Here is a 20,819-nt window from a genome sequence, read left to right as displayed (position 1 = left end):
CAGAAATAGGCTGGCTGAAGATAATTATCGGCGCGAGCTTTCATTACACTCTACCCTCAGTAAAAAGTTTCCCGTATGTGTATTCTCGGCACCCATAATGCAGCAGAAAATCTTACCTTGGTTTTTTTTTCATTCATATATTTAAATGTGAATTTAAAGCTCTGTATTTCCAGTATTTTTTTTGACTGATCTAATTCAGAAGCGTTAATATAATGCAGACAAAAACAATCAAGCACAAAATTTATTGTCTAATTTTTAACCTTTAAAAGTAAAACCCGTGTCCACCCACACGCGGTCGCGCCATTTCCACGTATCAAGTGGTCCGCTGCAAATTGCCAATTCGTGTACAGTTTTTTCTAAAGCCCGTGAAATATTTTCAATTTCCCTCCCCATAGTTAGGTGCCAACCTACATCAATGCTGCGACAAAAAGGGAGTCCTGGCTTAGATAAAAAGGTCCTGAGATACGAAGAGAGCATAAATTGGGTTTTTTTTTTTTTAAATATCGAAATAAATTTAGCATAAAGGTCACATTTTTTTTATTGCTTAGATTGGTGAGCGAGCTCACAGCCCCTCTGGTGTTAAGTGGTTACTGGAACCCATAGACATCTACAACGTAAATGCGCAACCCACCTTGAGATATAAGTTCTAAGGTCTCCGTATAGTTACACATTAGACCAAAAATATCAATCGAAACCAAGATGGTAATTGCATTGTAAATAGTATGAGATGTTGTAATAATTTAATTAATCAAAGATTCATTAATTAGCCTGTTTTATTTGAATCGCATTCAAATTTTCACTCTTTATCTATCTTCTTCTTAATCACTTAATTTAAACAATATTCTAATATACTCGTATAACCTAATTCTCATGAGACTTTTACTAATTTTATCAGCATCTAAAGCTTCGAAGCGCCGACTTAAGCCGGTTTTATCAAGAAAAATATCGTCAGTTTGTTTTAACACAGAAATAACGCCCTTTGCACTCCGCACCGCTTTGTTTTCACAACCACCCCGACTTGTGGAGGCCAAGTTGTGTTTGTAGTTGCATTATTTTTTCATGTTCCAGTTGTAGAGGAAATGATAGTTTTCGAACAGCAAATTTATATTGGTTATCTAAATGCGGGGTGATAATGAAAAGTGTCAACATTTTTGTGTTTCTAACCCCACGTTAGGCTGGATATCCGGTGTCGAAAGAAACTGAATTCTGTCTAGTTTTTGTAAGAAATTGAACCACGAGGCACGAAGCTAAGGGAGAATGATAGATTAGCTTCACTCCGAAGGGGAGCTACGATACGCCTAATTTATTATTATTGTATCGAAGTATTGATTTATGGTGTGTCTCAGCTTCACTGAATAGGATTTCTACTTTTCATTTAGCTGTGTATATTAGTTAGAATATTTTTTTCTGTCTAATCAATTTTTCTGATGGTAAATCGTCTTGTGAGCCCGTACAGGTACCACCACCCTGCCCATTTATGACATGAAGCAGTAATGTGTTTCGGTTTGAAGGATAGGGCAACCGTTGCACTGTAAAATTGAGACAGTACTCATGTCTCGAGGTGGGTAGTGGCATTTACATTGTTGATGTCTACGGGCTTCGGCAACCACTGAATACTAGGTGTGCTGTGAGCTCTTCCACCAATCTAAGCATTAAATAATAAAGAAAACTGCAATTGCAAACTGAATCCATGTTAATAACCAACTCTGTGTAGTAAACATGCTACATAATTTTTTTTTATTGCCCTAGATCCATACAGTAGATCTTATGAGTCTCTGGTATTCATTCGGTGGTCATGGAAGCTCATAATGATCACAAAGCGAATGCAGCCACCATTGGATATTTCGAAGTCTTAATTTTATTCTGTAAAGGTGTCGCGTCATGTCAATGGGAACGCATGACTACCGTTTGCTTTGAGGGAGAAATAGACGATAGAGGGATATATCGGGCAGGCACACAATACTCTCTCACTACCCAGCTAACAAGCTACCATAAGAGAATAAGGTTTGTGAGAAATAAAAAAGTTTGTTAAAAATAGGGACAACTCAAAACCGAGAGAGATTTAAATGCAGATTCTTATTATACCGGACGTCATTATGAATACGTAATTGATTTTAAAATCGATTTAAAAAGAAAAATGGACTTCCGTATTTGTAAAGACACGGAACAGCAGTGATCTAGATTTAGAAAAATATCGATGTGTTACTGTTAGCATCATAAATTAAGTGCATAGCATTCTTGTTTCTAGTGAAAAAGAAAATTATTTCATTATTTGCTATTAACGATATAAATATATCGCTAATTAATAACTGCAAATATCGCGCACCCGAGAACACATTTCACGTCCTAGTTGTAAGAGATTTAAAAAACGCTTTTTGATGCAACACTTCCTAATTAACGGACTCCCTCAATCTCGTTTAAATTAATACAAAATCTTAATTTACCGTTACATTATTTTCGATTCATCTTACGTTGGCATGTTATAGTCTGCCACGGTGGTCTCATAGTCACGTGTATGTCTTGGGGAAACCGAAAACATTAATTATATTAGCAGTAATTATTACTTGCTCCTTCTTGCCCACTGAGTTTCTCGCCGGATCTTCTCAGTGGGTCGCGTTTCCTATCCGGTGGTAGATTCTGCGAAGCACGGCTCTTGCTAAGGTTCGTGTTAGCAACGTCGTTAGGTTTGAGCCCCGTGAGCTCACCTACTAGTTAAGGATACGCTGAAATAGCCTCTCAAGGATATCAGCATAGGTAGGAAAAAAAATCTCCTTTTTGGATCTTTGAGAGAAGTCTCGTGTGCACTATTAGAACCGCACTCCTTCGAAATTACATCAATTCTATTAAAAGTTAAATCCTGTTGTTCTAGCCCCTGTTTTTAAAGTACAAATCTTCGGGCATGTTTATTTACCAACTTAATGTGACATTTTTACTAGCTCATCCATAAACCAGAGTTTATGTCGCTCGGGTCCGCTGTGTTATGGGTATTTTATGCCCGAGGGAAGAACTAAGAATAGGACACGGTTGGGGTGCCGTGGAATAAGGCTGTATCCAGGATTATTTTTTTATTTTAATTTGTCAAATTATTAATAACAATAGTAGGGTGTATTGTAAACTCGTGCGGGTAGGCAGCACTATCCTGCCTTTTCTTACCGCGAAGCAGTCATGGTTTCCGATTTCAAAGACGGGACAACCGTTGTACAACACAAATGAGACTACGACTTATGAGGGTGGTGGCATACACGTGATTCTTTGGCCCCCGGTAACCACTTAATACCGGGTGAATCTTGAATTCGTTCACCCATTAACTCAACAAAAGTACCTAAAAGTAAATCGAAAAATTCTGTTCCGGAGTCTGCATGGAAAAACAAATAGTATGTTCTAAAAACTTTACCTTTCTAACTTACCAGTTCTCTTTTGCATCCCACGCAATGTAACGCAATTTCCAAAGATTGGGTGGAGTCACGCGGAGTCAACGGTCTCGAGAAAACATGCCTTGCGTCCGCCAGCTTCCATTACATTACTGGTTCATGTATTGAGAACTTATTCAAAAACCAGTATTTCTACTGACTATTGTTGGTTGGCCCAGTTGTTGAGATTCGATCATAATTACTACAACTTCAAGGCTTACATTTATTTTAAATATTCTAATTTCTTTTTTGTCTTGATATTGACATTTTTTGTAGTCTTTCAATAGCTACTTAACAAAAAAAAGATGTGTGGTGTCGTGGGACACCGGATAGGAACGAAGTTTCTTATTATAAAAATATTAATTTTAAGTTCTATTCGAGGTATAAAGAAAATAAAACTGGAGGTTTCGCAACACGGTCATTCGGTAACGTGCGAGCTTATTGTGGTACACTTCATTCACGGTTGTTTTCATAAGAGTTAGTGAATTGCGCAAACCAACGCTCGGAGATCGTGGTCAATGAATGATAAAAAAAAATGTTATTTTTTGTACGTTATTACAAAGTTAAGTCGTACACTGTGTGCATTACTAATAAAAATCTTGCGTTACGGACGTTTTTTCCCCTCCGCATCGTCCCATAAGGAACTTCGTTCCAAAAAAATCCACTTTACATTAAATCCATTTCTGAAATGTTCTTTAGAACGTCTATAAACTAAATTTATTCTAGAACTTTTTTTGCTTGCTACAACTAGGACGAATATTTTTTTAATTCGTTTTAGAAATAGGTTTTCACAATATTTGAACAGGGGTCGGAACCCCTAAAGTCGCTTTATGTACCGTCGCGGCGTCGTCCGGAATCCATTACTGCGAACTCGATTAAGGGGAATGGACATTCATTAGTTTCCGGGGAATATTTCGTACGTTAAAACTTGATGAATAAACATTTTGGGTGCGTTCGGCTGCTACTTTAATAATGACGAGTAAATTGTCAAATAACTGAAGAAAAATAAAACTTTTTTTTTTCTCTATCTATGCTGATAGTCTTAGAGCTTCACCCTAACATGTAGGTGAGCTCACTGGGCTCAAACCGGAGTGTTGCTAACACTGGTCCTAGCAAGAGCAGTGCTTCGCAGAATCTACCACCGGATCGGAAACGCGACCCACTGAGAAGATCCGGCGAGAAATTCAGTGGGCTGTGTTTGTGGGTTAATTCGCTCGTCGAGCCCTTCGTCGCAAGCGACGGGTTCGACGAGGACAATGACCGGTGCTTTTGGTACCTAAAAGCACCGTTAATGGATCGGGAGGATCCGTAAGAACGTGTTTTTGATGACGTCGACTGTTTACCATTCGGCCTACAGGATCGGGTATGTACTTTCCAGCGGCCACGACAAGAGGGTTCTCATGTCATGCCACCTTCTCAAAGTGGCGCAATGAAAAATTCAACGACACACTCTCATCGTCTAGTTCCGTATCAAACTCGTCTCATAGTTCTCATACTGACGAGGCTAGAGGAAGACTACAGTATATTGTTCCGTTTAAATAAATTAACCGTTCTTTCTTAATGAAAGTTATTCGTTGAACAAAACTAAAGTGATTGATGACTGAGTGCTCGGTAGATCAAGCATAGAAAATGTTATTCTTATCATTAAATAGATGAATAAATCTATAATCTATATATAAAAATGAATTGCTGTTCGTTAGTCTCGCTAAAACTCGAGAACAGCTGGACCGATTTGGCAAATTTTGGTCTTGAATTATTTGTGGAAGTCCAGAGAAGGTTTAAAAGGTAGATTAATATGAAAATGTTCGGAATTAAATAAAAATAACAATTTTGTTTTTCCTTTGATGTGTCCCCTGACGGACGGATTCCTTTTGTTTGTTTTAAGTTTATTTTATACAAAAGTTTAAGTCTTTTATTTATGGATTGAGGCACTACGAAGTCTGTCGGGTCAGCTAGTACATAATAAATACGTGTAATGTTCACAACTACTTTGTATTCCTGTACAAATAAAATAAAAATTAAATGACAGTTGGTTTGTTGTTTTTTGTTACTAGCAAAAATGGATTCACATTTTGAGATAAAACTGGGCAAAATCAGCTACGAGAAAAGTTAATTCCAATATTGGTGAGTTAAATGAAAAATATTCACGAAGCTATCAATAAGTATTTTCTTCAGTTTTTGCGAGCAGTAGACATATTTCAAACCATTTTTACGATACGACGAATTGTCCGTGACCATAAAAACTGTAAAAAATATGTAATATAATGACGGAAACCAATTAATAACACAACGTTAAACCGTAAAATTACATTTAATTTTATGAATATGATATCTCTTACCTATCTTAGACATATTGCAAAAACTTCGTGACTGTTATATAATATTCGACGTGCAAACGAGTAGGTTATGAACAATGAAAGTCCTTGAGAATATGAGGTACCTAATCTTGGCTAAGCGCGGTAAATCCGAGACAAATTCTTTAGACTCGCTTACCGCCTCCCAGACAGACTGCGCCGTTTAAAAATACTTCCTCAGTGAAAGATATATAGCGACGATGTATAAAGAGAAATAACATTCTAAACGACCTATCACCATTACGTCCTACTCACCATGTTGATTTATGAATGCTAACACGACATCATCCATACTGATATTATTTTGCCATCTAAGTTCCTCCTTCCGTCAATCCCCATATTGAATACTGATGGAACCATAGCATGGTTTCTGATGTTCTTTCAATGATACTTTTTTTTTTTACCTTAGCTAGTAACCTCGAGGGATTATTCTAGATTCACCGTGCTAGTAGGTGAGCTCACGGGGCTCGTGTGTGTGCTAACACGGGGGGTGTTGCTAACACTGCCCTTAGCAAGAGCAGTGCTTCGCAGAATCTACCACCGGATCGGAAACGCGACCCGCTGAGAAGATCCGGCGAGAAACTCAATGGGTTGTGTCTATGGGTTAATTTACTCGTCGAGCCCTTCGTCGCAAGCGACGGGACAATGATTCAATGGGAATGAAGCTCACGGCGTGGTGTTAACGATGAACATGAACAAAATTTATACGCGCACGTACACAAAATGTTACTAAAATTGTAAATCGCATTATTTGTTAGTCTAATCTAAGTATGTACATATACTAAGTATTTAAATAAATAGTTTTTATCAGAAAGTGTTTAATGGATACTTTGAATGACATAAGCTTTCTAAATTGTAACACGAGGTTTATAATGCAATAGATAAAATCTTAAATATTAATTAAATATAAACCGTATATCTATGGATAAAACAATTATGTAATTGTGCTTCACTATATTGGCTGGCACCCTAACCCTCGTTATGTTGTGATACGCAGCTGACTTCAGAATCCATTTAATATCTTATCAATATAGTTAATTAAATAAAGTACCCGAAAAGAATAAACAGAAATTTAAGTAGTACGTCTGAATAGCATTTCTAGTATAGAATATGAATACTTTAAATGAAGTATTTGTAATTTAAGAATTAAGTAGGATTACGTGCTTGCAATAAATAAAATTGCCGGACTTATTTTTAACAGCGATATCTTTGTATTAGCATTGTCATTGTTATGATTTTAAATGGTTTTTTTTTTTTTTGACAAAATCTGGCACCTTGGTGCCGTGATGCTTTGAACGGAATTAAAAATGCGCATAAATAAAAATCTACTTGGAGGAAACATGCTTGCAGCGTAAACGACCGTACAACTTGATCAGAGACATTGAGAAGCTGCTCGGCCGAAAAATAGAATTGTCATCTTTCCGTTTACTGGCCTTATGAAGGTCGATAACGTCAGCTTCTTTCCAGACCGCGAGAAGGCTAATATAAGGTCGAGTTGGCTAGGCAACAGTTATAGATGCGGTTTAAGATGCGGTCGAAGCCGGAAGTTACTTTATTTTGTAGATTTTTGATCGATTATTTTTACTTTCATCCCGGGAACGGAGTTAACGCGTGTAAGAACCCAATCTGTATAATATCAGATCAATGGTAGCGGTAGAATTCTGATATTATTTCGATAAAGTGACAGGGAAGTCCGATCAACTGATGCATCGAGGCGCCTATCCTTGGTGTTTGTGTTTCGGAAATTCTACCTTAAAGTCACTTGAAGACAATTGAAGTCACTTGCTAAAAAATGGGCCAAACGCCATGGGCTGAACTTGTATTTGACCAGCCCATTTTCGCTGAACTCAAATTCACGTACAAACCAAACCTTCCAAATACAGAAGGTCGAGGATATTTGCTTAAATAAATGGTTAAATGCGCGTTTATAACAATGTACTTCTTTTTAAACGAAAAGTTTATTTACAATGAAAAGTTATTAAAGAATCCGAACTAGGATTTTTTTAAACATTATATGTCTTACAAATTACTTAGAAAATTGTAAAAAATCAGCTTACGATAGCACAAGATCAAGACGAAAACATTTTGTTGAAGAACTATAAAGTACGTTGTTAAGAAATAAGCACTACGGACACGTTTTTCCATTGTCACTTATTTAAGGAAATACAATAGGAAGCGCTGGGTAGTTGCCAATTCATGTTGTCGATGAAGTCACAGTGATATAACAAGGTACAACGCGTACTAAAGAGGCACCTTCAAACGTATAGAAGGATACACGCATAAGGCACAAAACGAATATTACTCCGGAATAAGATTAACTTTGGTTAGCAGTAAGTGGGTTGGTAGTTTGGAGGTTAATGACAATAATATTCCGCTATCCAGGACATAACTGACATCCTGACCGAGCTTTCGCATTAGTTCCCTAGCATCTATCGATTGTTTTTTTACTAGTGTATTATTATGAGTTTTTTTAATGAATGAAGGATTACTGGTGGCCCGGAGCCCTTTCCAGTTTCATCAGGACAGATGGGCGAGAAAAGACTAAGCTAGGAGGGAAGGGATTTGTTAACAACTATCCGAGCGCCTTCGAAGGAGACCTAAATACTCAAGAGTAACTGCTTCGCGAATGAATCTACTACCGGATCGGAATCGCGACCCGCTGAGAAGGCTGATGCATGGGTTAAGTTTATTATGGATATAATTTTATGGGGACGTATATCTTTTATTGACACAAGAGCTCATGACTCATTTGTTATTATGCGATTACTGGAGCTCGTAAATGTCCCAATGGAATGTCGGCGTTCAAATCCTGAAGGGGAATAGCATAGTGTTGTTCTATGTGAAAAGGTAATTAATACGAAACGAAAAATGACTTTCACGATACATGAATAATATCGTACAAACCTAGAGTAAAAACAAGATAACCAATATAAGTTGTGTATTTATTCGTAATGGTGTTGTTTTTAACGCAATCTGTAGCGAAAATGTAAATAATTTTAAGGTTTTTTACTATTCTAAATTTGAGATTGAAATATTCGGCATATATACCCAAAGTATAAATATAATGTACTTACCATTATAAAATATTAGATGCAGGTGATAAGTGGTAAGAAAAGCGAATAAGTACTGTTAGAAAAACAAACATAACAATTTTTTTTTATAACTTAGATGGGTGGACTAGCTCACAGCCCACCTGGTGTTAAGTGGTTACTGGAGCCCATGGACATCTACAACGCAAATGCGCCACCCACCTTGAGATATAAGTTCTAAGATCTCAGTATGCGGCTGCCCCACCCTGCAAACCGAAACGCATTACTGCTTCACGGCAGAAATAGGCAGGGTGGTGGTACCTAACCGCGCGGACTCACAAGAGGTCCTACCACCAGTATTACGTGGAGACCACAGAATTTGACCATATCGACGCTTGAAAGGCAAACGTGACTAAGCGACAATGCGTGAACTTTACAGTAGACTAATTTAAAGTTGATATACCTGAAAAAAATTGTATTTTAACGAATCTAACTGTAGGATGGAAATGATTTTAATAGACCTAGAAATATATTTTTTTTGCGCATCGAATATGGTTATTACCTATCATTTATGTACAAAGCAGTTATTGTCGCATAGTCACGTTTGCCTTTCAAGCGTCGATATATATATATACAAAAAAAAAGATATTTTACATTAGGATTTTACAAGATGCAAGAAGCGAATCTGAGTGCAGCCTGGCCGGGCCGATCCGAAACCGTGTGTCTTCGACCTGACCCGCACCGCGTGCTCTCGGCGTATTTCAACTACCGATTGTAAATGTCACGCGTCCAACGCTGCCCAAGTTTCATTAATTACAACACGGTATTTGAGAAATCCATATTTTAGTCATTTCAATTCTTTAATAAATAATTCCCGTAAAGGTAAGAGAAAAAAACAAGAGAATAAAATGTGAATATCATTTAAAAAAGAAAATTTAAGTAATCATTAAAAAATTACGGAGCTGTACTTAATTTATCATATTATAATTATTATACATGTCAAGACCAAAAGAAAAAACTGATTGGTTTTTAATACAGCCTAATAAACATGATACTTAAAACTATTGATGCAATTAATACAAATTCATTTGACAATTTTGTGAATAATTGATTTCAATTATTGTCTAAAGTTATCGTCCTAGGTGATTCATTGTAACATTCACTCAACAACGCTTATCGATGCAGCATTGTACACAGAATCTAAGTAAGTCTCGTTAGAGCCACGTAACGTAGTACGGATGTCCAGCAGCCCCTCTTCCCTCACAAGAGTGGAGAGAGGGCGGAGCCGCGAACCTCAGTTCTCCTCCGCACACAGCAGCGCGTGTACGTACGTGCGCAACACAGTGCCGAAACAAAACAAAAAACAAAAAAAAAAACAGTTGCATTTTATAACAAAAATACGTGCTGTGCTCCGAATAACAAAAACCGCTGGATTTTGTTTGACGTAAGTGTGATTTTAGGTTTGTTTTCATTTAGTTCGGTGAAAGCACGATCACTGAAAGGCTGTATAGATGGAATTGAAAGGTGAATGAATCGCTTTGCTTAGTTCAGCGCTTATTGTGATATCGTCATTAAGTTATCTTCAAGTTTAATAACCTTTTGCCTAATAATAATATTATGTGCTTATTAGAGTCACATAGATAGAGTTCTTATAAACATTTTAGTAGCTGCGTTCTGTTAAGGTTTTGGCCGATCGCATTAAGAAAAGCTGATTAAGCCATGTGGAACTTATAATATTAGTAACAGCTTGATACATAAATCTGTTTTTATGTAGTTGATTAGTTAAGTCGATTCGTAAAGTCGTAGGTTTCTGTCTTTCCCATAAATATATCATCTATACTTCTAGATTAATTTAATAAATAATTAAAGAGTTTTTACATTAGAACACGAAATGAATGTGATATTAAAACAGTCGTGTTGTTCAGGTCCATTGAAAGGTAGGTATGAAAGTGGACAATCGTTATTCTGAGCCTCAAAGACTTCGGAACTGTGCCTCAAAGTTTGGAGTGGTATAATTTTTTTTTTTTTTTTTTTTTTTTTTTTTTTTTTTTTTTTTTTTTTTTTTTTTTTTTTTTTTTTTCTATTGCCCTTGTAGGCAGACGAGCATACGGCCCGCCTGATGGTGAGTGGTTACCGTCGCCCATGGACTTCAGCAATGCCAGGGACAGAGCCAAGCCGCTGCCTAATATTCTGAAGCGTTTGAATATAGTCCATTACGTACATATAAATACGTACGTGACGTGTACGTATAATTACGTACACGTCTGCGATTTACGCCAATAAAAAATGAAATAAACTTTTTATGAATTTATAAGGAATTTGTTTTTGCACTCATCACTAAAGTTTTAATCGACACCTACGCTACCATCATGCATTTGCATATTTTTTTTCCCAAGCTGAAGATTTACGTCGTAAATAATAGATTATCTATTTAAATATTTTTTTGTAATTTATTCGCCGTTTATGTTTTCAATTTTAGTGCTACATAATTAAGCTAATAGTAAGTAATAGTAATAATAATAATACATAAAGTACATAAGAAAATACAAACGGTAATTGAAATATCTATAATAAATTCTAATCGCGATTAATATTTATACTTCATTATTTTCAACGTTTCTAAAAATAGACACCCAGGCAAAGAGCAAACTAGTTCATCACACAAGGTTTTCCCCATTGTGGGAATCGAACCCAGAATCCTCGGCGCATCAGTCAGGGGCGCTATCTACTGCATCACCTAATCAATCAAATGTTTATCTGTAGGTTTTTCGATACCATAAATAATTCTATTCTTCATATAAATTTATTTCAATTATCAGAATAGTTTAAAACTACTAATAAACTATATACTTATACCAAACAAAAAATAAAACTAGATAACGTAAAAAAATCGACCCCAAATCCCTGCGCTCGCTGGGTAGGGTGCCAAAGAGGCTGGCCGCATTTCCTATATTTTAATTTTACTCCATTGGTACCTAATTTCTTGGAAGAGAACTGATCAACGATGGAACCTCGCCTTACAAGAATTTGATTACACTAGTCTTCTCACCCAGTGCTCGAAATTAGACCACAATCACTAAATCAATATTCAATTGATGTTTTCTAATTTCTAATTTGTTTTGAATTGTCATTTTGATGTCATAATGTCATTTTCTGGTCATTTTCATTACTACGGCCTACCACCTAACCTCTAACCTCTTGTGAGTCCGCGCGGGTAGGTACCACCGCCCTGGCTATTTCTGCAGTAATTCGTTTCGGTTTGAAGGGTGGGGCAGCCGTTGTAACTATACTTGAGACCTTAGAACTTATATCTCAAGGTGGGTGGCGCATTTACGTCGTAAATGTCTATGGGCTCTAGTAACCATTTAACACCAGGAGGACTGTGAGATCGTCCAACCATAAAAGAAAAAAAAATTTTTTTTCATTAATGTCATTTTGATAAAATAAATTTGTAAATATGTACTATTTTTAACCATTTTCCTACGTTTCGCGCCGAATGCATTTAGTGCATTAAAATGGTCACGGCTTTGTTTGCCAATTAGTTCGTTGACACAAACAGTCGGCTGACACTAGTTAATGGTAAACGAGTACGAACGTTGAATTACAATCGATCGGAAACGCCGAACTGCGTCATGACTCAAATCGTACAGGTTATGAGTGCCTAATATTTTAGAATCGTTTTGATGCTTCATTTTAATAAAATATAAATTACATATTGACACATTAATGTTGACTCTGTACTTGAAAAGGTGCTTTGGGTTTACAGTTTTTTTTGATGCCCATTTAGGTAGACCATTAATAAGATGTCAGTGAGCTCCGATAAGTACTTGCCTCCAAGTGTACCTGGAGATCGTAGACCCGGAGGTAGTAAAATAGGTATAAGTTACAAGTAAGTAGTGACCAAAACGGTTTGTGGAAAATGAGTATTTTATTCAGTTTCGCGAGTCCTAAACACAATTAAAAGTACTTTTACGGTTTAATTTTCAGTTTTTTGTTGTTATTGTATTATTTCTGACGTTTCGAAATTTTTACAATTTTCTTTACAATTACGACAAAAGTCAATAAACTGAAGAAGCCCAGAAAAAAAATCTCTTATTTTTGTAATGAAATGATTTTTTTCTTCTATCTTAGACATTGATTCTTAAAGTCATTAACAAAACGATTTATTGAAATCTCATTAATTTGTATAAAAACTTGCAACCAGTTTATTTTAAAGATGTAATATGATAAATATTTTAAAATGTATAAACGCCAATTCATTTTAATTCTGTTGAATAATTTATGTAACTTAAAATAAAAATATATCGAATTAGCATTCTTATGTTGACTTTAAAATTTGGACACCATTTTGTTTTATTAACGGTCTGTCTAATTTAAATTAGAGCTAAACAACTTTCGTTTTCCAAGAATATTAAAAAATGAACAAAATCTTTATAATTCTGAACCATAATATAATTTTATTCATCCACAAAATATATAAGTTAGAATTCTGCATACTACATAATAGTTAAATCGTAAGTTTAAATAATGGAGTGATGCTTTTGAGTAAAAAATTGGTACCGTCTAAGTCTGAGTAAGATTACTATGCTCCAAACTGACATAAGACAGTGCAAATACGAAGGAAACAGATTCCTATTTGGATCCAAAACTTATCTAAACTTTTCATGGCATAATAACAACATTTGGTTCGTCGGTTTGTCGAGCAAAATCTCCCACTCGGTGGAATATGTAATTTATTCAATTTATTCACTCGAATAGTGTACTGGCTGGATGTCGTCTAGTAGTTCCAAGGAAATGCGTTTTATTCGTATAAATGTATTCCTATGATTCCTCCTTAGATATAAAATACGAGCTATTTCTACCATTGCTAAAGTCGCAATAGCTCAATTAGGAACCTTCTATAAATAAGAAAATTGTTTTTTTTTATAATTCGGTCAGACATCCAGCTGAGATACTTTGAGAGTGGAATAAAATGAAGGCAATATATATCTACTCAGCCAGTTTTTCTCTAATAATAAATGAAAAAAAAAATGGAAATTTCATTTCTTACTGTTCCTTGTATTTTCTTAAATCTCTGAGACGTGAGGAATTGGCCTGAATGACAAATCTACGTGTTGCCATGCGCAAAAAATCTGCAATTATGTTCAATACATTTTCAATTTTAAAAGACGCCTTTTGCAGAAATTGCAACAATAAGTAGTTAATTTATTGTATTATCGACTGTTTTCAAGGCAAGGACAAACAGACACCTGAGTAATTAAACGCTTTTATTACGAACAGCGTACATCTGATCTTGACTCGTCCAACTAACTAAAATTGCACAAGATTTTGCTATACATAGCTTTAAAGCATTCATATCTAAGTCGAATGTTCTAGATTTTGACAAACGCTTATCGTTTTTATCGAACATTATTGACAGTTCTATCATTGCATTTTATCAATGATTGAAATTTACAGAATAATAACAAACACCAACGTAATGTTGACGATTGTTTTTTTTTCTACGAAAACAATCCAGATCTTACACAATAACACTTCTCGTGAGAAACAGTTTTCGACAAAGACGGAATGATATGTAAATTTTTTTCTTGTTAAACTACTTTCATCGTGTACTTATATATTTTTTTGTTGTTGTATCGGAATTGCATTTCTCTTTTTGCTTTCAAATCATTCCAAAAACAAATCGTTTATATATAAGGCAATAGTTTAAGGGTAAATAAATGAATAAATCTAGTAAAAGTGTACTGCACGATCTACTGCACATCAAAATGTTACCATGTATATTAATAAAGACATTTCAATATATATACCTATATCAAGACTCATGAAATATCAAATATTGTGTCGGGTAATATAATTTCTAACCTACTACATATACGATGTATTTGGGTCGATAAATGTTAGTGCAAAAATAAATTTTTAAAGAATTATTTTTAATACTACTAATAAAGGAACGGGTACCTAATTATAAAGTTTATTCAGATAACTAAATTTTTTAAAATACCCAATTACTTATAATTTGATATAAATAAATCACATTTATTCGTTCACACACACATACAAAGAATAATTAAGAAGGTTAATTTGCATAACGGACTTTGTCGGATGTTCGACCCGGAAGCTCAGCTCAATTGCATCAAACCTTAAAGGCACGAGAGAATTCAAAATCGGAATATCAATCGCATATTCTTGAACAATCTACACGCTATTAAATTTTTACTACTTGTACAGCTTTTTTTATGAAGATTCTTTACTTCAACGACGTGTTTAACCCAGAAACTCAGCTCAATTGCATAGAACTTTGAAGACAAAAGAGAACCTTCCGCTTCGTCGCTTTCTTCATTATTGAAAGAAATTTGTTCTGGAAACTTGACCATGGTCTGTCTCGTGAGCTGTTTCCACCTCGTCCGGTCCTCAGCTTCTCGTAGGGCTGTTGCGACTGTCAGCCCAGTTAGGGTGGTTATTTGGTCATACTAGCGACTAGGTGAGCGGCCGCGGGGTATCTTTCCTTCTACCTTGCAACAATCACTTTGTCTAAGTTACATAAAAGAATACGACATCAGAATATTATCAAATTATTTTAAAAACTTAACATAAATGATTTTCTTAGGGACGAAATTGAAAATAAATGGATTTTTTAATTATTAGTTGAATTATGAATGAATGAATAGTAAATTACCTATATAATATTATAATATCTTGCACTGCACTAAAATTCGAATGTCAAATAATGACAAAGCATACACGCTGCTTTTAACTTATGTAATAACACATTTTCACTATGCTTAGCGAATAAATGATTTATTTCTTTCTTTCAAACTACCCTCCTTGAGGATCGATCCTATAGGATAGCTAGCTCACTTTTAGTTGTTCGATGTATACATTTGGTACTTGCAGAATTCAAGTTCGCTTCATTACAATGTTGTTAAAGGGGACAACGCCCCGGAAAATCTCGGCGTGCAAGTCAGTTTTTACAAAGAAGCCTCATTACGTTGTTTTTGAACGAGAAACGAGAACCGACCGGTTTCGTGCTAAGTCGTTTTACAGTTTTTTTACTTAATCACGAACATGGTCTTGACAAGTTCTGCGATGAACACGTAGATTAATTTTAATTATACGTTATTTGCGAAAATCTTAGGTATATAATTATACTTAGATTCTTAACAAGAGCTCTAGAGCGTTTATCTAGAGATAGCGATAAATCTAAGTTTAATTTTTATAAATTTTATAATGATTTAGTAAACGAAAAAAAAAACAGTTTAAAAGTACATGTAATATTTAAGTAATATTTTCTTCGTTTTTCGCGAGAGACAGAGAGAGAGATAGCTACAGAGAGAGCGACAGAGAAAAACAGTCATCCATGACCACGCAAACTGTAACCTATTCGAATCGTAAGAACTGTAATTTTTTTACGTAGTATTTTAAGTTGTAAATTATAAAGTTTTATTTTTTTCTTTAATACATTTTTGTCTGGTGTTGCGGGAACCTATAAGCCCTAAAGTCGAGATACGAAATTGAATTGTAAAATGTTCTACCCAAAACACCGGAACCCACATGTCGTACAAATAAATGGGATTATGAAAGCCTCTAGTGCGTGTTCATGGCACACCCAACTCGCTGTAATTAAACTAATTAATAAAAACCGCAAGACTGATTTCGATTACATCTAATAATAAAAAGAGAGAGAGACACCAAAACACAATTTACATTCAAAAACAGTCCAAATGCAGATACATTTGTACAATAGGAATATTATTAATTTAACACCGAAATCGTTATGTGTATGCATAGTTGATACAAAATACTGCCACCAATATAATACACATATCATTGTATACATATAAAATATATCCACTGCATAACTTGATTAGAGTGTTCTAAGAATTTTGCCAATTAAGCAACGAACGCTTTTGCAGTTTATACATTTATTAAATATAAATTTTGCTTTTGTGAACTTTATGCCCACACTCCGCCTACAGTGGCAATGTGCACTCCTTTTACATAATCCTATACAATAGGATACATTATACAGATCAATTTTAGATATTACGCTCACCAAAACGAATACTTACTTCATTATGTCTTTGAATTAATTTGGTTTTCTACGTTGTAATTCAATTAGGTAACGGTAAACGACTTTGGTAATTATTAGCGAAAACTACTCTTTAATTATACCATAAGATTTATAATTGTCTTAAAAAGATTTATAATTTCTTACTTCACAAAATAAAAAATGGCCAATCAAGTTATACTAGTATAAAACTATTGGACCTAAGTGTTTCTTATTGCACTAATTAGTACTGGTTTAGATATCAATAGATTTTCGTCATTCAAAGTCACTGAATAAGTATACTTCTTTTTAATTCTTTAAATATTACAAAACTTATGTTGCTATCGTTATTACGGTTAGGAAACAAAGAAGGTCAGTCATGATAAAAACGAAATAAAAATTCAATTCATTTTAAAAGTAAAAAAAAAACGTATAATTTTAAATAAATCACGTTCTATTCACGTGAATCCATTACGATGTTGCAGTCATGGAAAATTGGGTACAAATAAAAATCCTACTTAGAATCTTACTATAATTAAAGCTACTTTTACGGTTTAATTTCGACTTTCTTATTTTACAGTTTTCTTGGTCAGATACGATTAAGGCGTATTTCGAAAATAATTTAATGACAGTAACAAAAAAAAAACGCGATATTAATCCTCCAAACTAGTTTTAATTATGTCTACGACTCTACGACTCGCAAAGACCGTAGATGATACTAAGCTTAGTTAATTTTATTTTTAAGCATTTAAATTGAATAAGTTATTAATAGATATATTTGATATTCGAACAGATACATTAAAATTATACAATTCAACAAGTAATCGAATGCAAAAAAAATATCTCTGAAGCCGACCGACATTATAGCTATCTATCCATTAAGCAAATACAAAAAATAAATATAAAACCGATTCTTGCTCTTTACGCATGCTTTCGGTAAAAATGTAAAAAAAAAGAAAAAACGGCGCTAAAAGTTACATAAATCTGGTAGGTACAATTATTGCCACAAAACCGCTCCAGTATCAAAATGTCATAATTATCTGTTATTGTAACAACAATGTTGATTCTTATTACTATAGAGCATAATTATTGTTATTAGTATAGTATCCTTGTCAGACCGGCTTCGCTTAATGTCAAGCTACAAACACTTAAGTTTGCGTTAAGTTCACTATTGTAGTGGAACTAGGAAGGGACGGAAAGTTGGCTTGTAAAGTTAGCTCGGCTATGAGTCACCAGTTTATATAGATATAGAGCGATATACACGATGAGTCAGACGGCAGACTGCATTGTGAATCAGGACCGCTCGTCGAGAATGTCAGGCGAAGATTTTTCCTATTTGTTACCGAAGCCGATTTGAATCAGGCACCGTTGCTTTTGCATGAAATGCAACGGAAATTCATGTGCCGTAAATTAAGGAAAATATTGTTCGGATTTATATTATAACGTCTTGTATGTGTAAATATAAAAATGCCATTATAAAAGTACTTGTTTTCTTAAAAAATCTGATTTAGTAAAGGGCTATAGAAGTTTAAAAACAGCTATGAAACTTTACCGTTTCAAAGTCAGTAGCTTAAATATGGTTTGTATACCCATCAATTAATGTAATTAAACATATGTACTTTGAAATTCAACCGGGGAAAGTAAACGTAAAAACTAATTATATAAATGACCCAAATTAATGATGACACGACAAAACGTATGAAACACGCAAACTTAAGAAATTGTAACATGTAATTTGTAAAATAAAAAACACACTGTGATATTAAACCAAATCAAAACATTAATATGTAGGTATGTATTTTTTGTTATCTTGGTCAGAATACTACTCTAAAGTAATGAATTGTCATTGTCAAGTAGTTTACGAACTAATCAAACTTTTTGAAGTTGTTGAAAGATCCCGTTAATTATTTTAGTATACATTTTATTCTTCTGTCCAAATAGATATAAAGAGATAAGTCAGATTATTAATAAAACCAGAACCAAACGTATATGCAGCTCACATTAATTAAATACTTAGCTAGCTTAGGAAGCCGTCAGGAAAGTTTGGGCGGGACTCGTTTGCCCTTTGCATATTTGACCCTATTTTTCATTATATTACCCTCATATGACAACACGTCGACTATCATGGCGTGTCTGAAAATAAATGAGAGAGACTCGCATCGAAAACAAACAAAAATTATCCATTTAGTCGATTTGGTGGAAGTCTTCTAAATTCCAAAGTAACTCTATAGAATTATTATTACAATCTTCGCTTTTCGCGAGTACATATTTAAACCTTTACGGTTTGATGTCGCGTTTTTTATGGTCATTACATTATTTCCGACATTTCGATCACTTTACAGTTTTCGTGGTACCGAAGGAAACACACATAAAAGTAACGTAAGTCTTTTACTGGTGGTAGGACCTTTTGTGAGTCCGCGCGGGTAGGTACCACCGCCACGCCTATTTCTACCGTGAAGTAGTAATGCGTTTCGGTTTGAAGGGTGGGGCAGCCGTTGTAACTATACTGAGATCTTAGACCTTATATCTCAAGGTGTGTGGCGCATTTACGTTGTAGATGTCTATGGGCTCCAGTAACCACTTAACACCAGGTGGGCTGTGAGCTCGTCCACACATCTAAGTAATAAAAAATAAATAAAAAAGGAATATTTTTTATACAAAATAATACGGTAGTTAACGCAATATTTAAATGTTAACGAATAATTACTTGAGTCGTCCGTGACCAGGAAAACTGTGAAATATTCAATATCTCGAAAAAAAGAGATTCAACAGAATACGTAGTTTTATTTGTGTGTGATGTAAAATAGTTCAGAATAGATCATTAACACTGTCAATTCGCATGGTAAATTAATATCACAATACTAATTTACATTCAACTATAAAAAATAATATTTGATATTGCTGGCTCAGAGCAATAACCTTCCGCAAAAACGACCCATATTATATTGATGACATTTGGATGACAATAACCCAAGCGCCCAGGGTCGATATGAATTTTGATAGCCAGTGTAGCGTTACGAAATGACCTGAAATTAAATTTTCAAGGGAAGGGCTTAACATTATGGAGGTCAATTTAATCCAGCTACATTGAAGAGTAATTTGAATTAGACGTTGGAAACTATTCAACGCCTAAAGGGAAATCATTCAATAATAGAATACAGTTCAATTATTACCCTTAATAGGTGGCATGGTTAGTATGCATTGAAAAAACTACCATGAGTAATTGAATCCCCTAATAATTCAGGGAAACATGTTTTTGACTTGTTACTCTTTGGAACTGCGGTGTTTCAATATATTTAAAAAAAAAAAGTTGTTTTACATTGTGTACATGGTCGCCCGTGATAATTTCACGTATTGAAGTGAAAAAAAAAAAATTTTTTTATTTTTTTTTTATTGCTTAGATGGGTGGACGATCTCACAGCCCACCTGGTGCTAAGTGGTTACTGGAGCCCATAGACATCTACAACGTAAATAAAAAAATTGCATATTAAATTTAATACGATCAAACAAAAAGAAAATAACAAGTAATACTAAGAGTTGAAATATAAGCTCTATTGCGTTATTGAAACTAGGTCAGTAATATAAATGAGGGTAGCGCGGAAACATTAAATTGTGAATAAAATTTTAACTTAAAACATTACGGCAATACAGACTATGATAATAGCAGGGCAGTGGATTCATTCTACATATATAAATAGGCATAGACAAAACAGTTCAGTGCGTTTTTAGTTCTCTTTGTTGCAATAAATCTTAATATGTAACATATTCTCGTCGTTTTCTTTTGAGAAATTTCCAACATTGAGCGAACGATAATAAAGATAAATGCAACAATATTTCATTTGGAATACAATGTTGAAAATTTTATTTCCAAGCTTATGTTGTCTTCTCGAGAGCCGAGTCCGCGTCGTCGCCAAACCGGTTGCGAAAACAATAGAACTGGCAAGGTTCGTAATCTCTGTAACATAACATAATAGAT

General features: G+C 34.6%; 1 protein-coding gene across 1 annotated transcript in view; it reads left to right on the top strand.

Moving 5' to 3' along the window:
• The first annotated feature begins 9,959 nt into the window (after positions 1 to 9,959).
• LOC101737035 (uncharacterized) overlaps positions 9,960 to 20,819 on the top strand; it is a 61,364-nt gene continuing 50,504 nt past the window's right edge. The window contains exon 1 of the mRNA XM_004931948.4: positions 9,960 to 10,237. The gene's annotated coding sequence lies outside the window, so the exon portion shown is untranslated. The remainder of the gene's footprint in view (positions 10,238 to 20,819) is intronic.

Source organism: Bombyx mori, chromosome 22 (assembly GCF_030269925.1).
Source record: "Bombyx mori chromosome 22, ASM3026992v2".
NCBI lineage: Eukaryota > Metazoa > Arthropoda > Insecta > Lepidoptera > Bombycidae > Bombyx > Bombyx mori.
The sequence above is the reverse complement of the archived record's forward strand: the minus strand, read 5'-3'. Positions and strand labels throughout refer to the sequence as shown.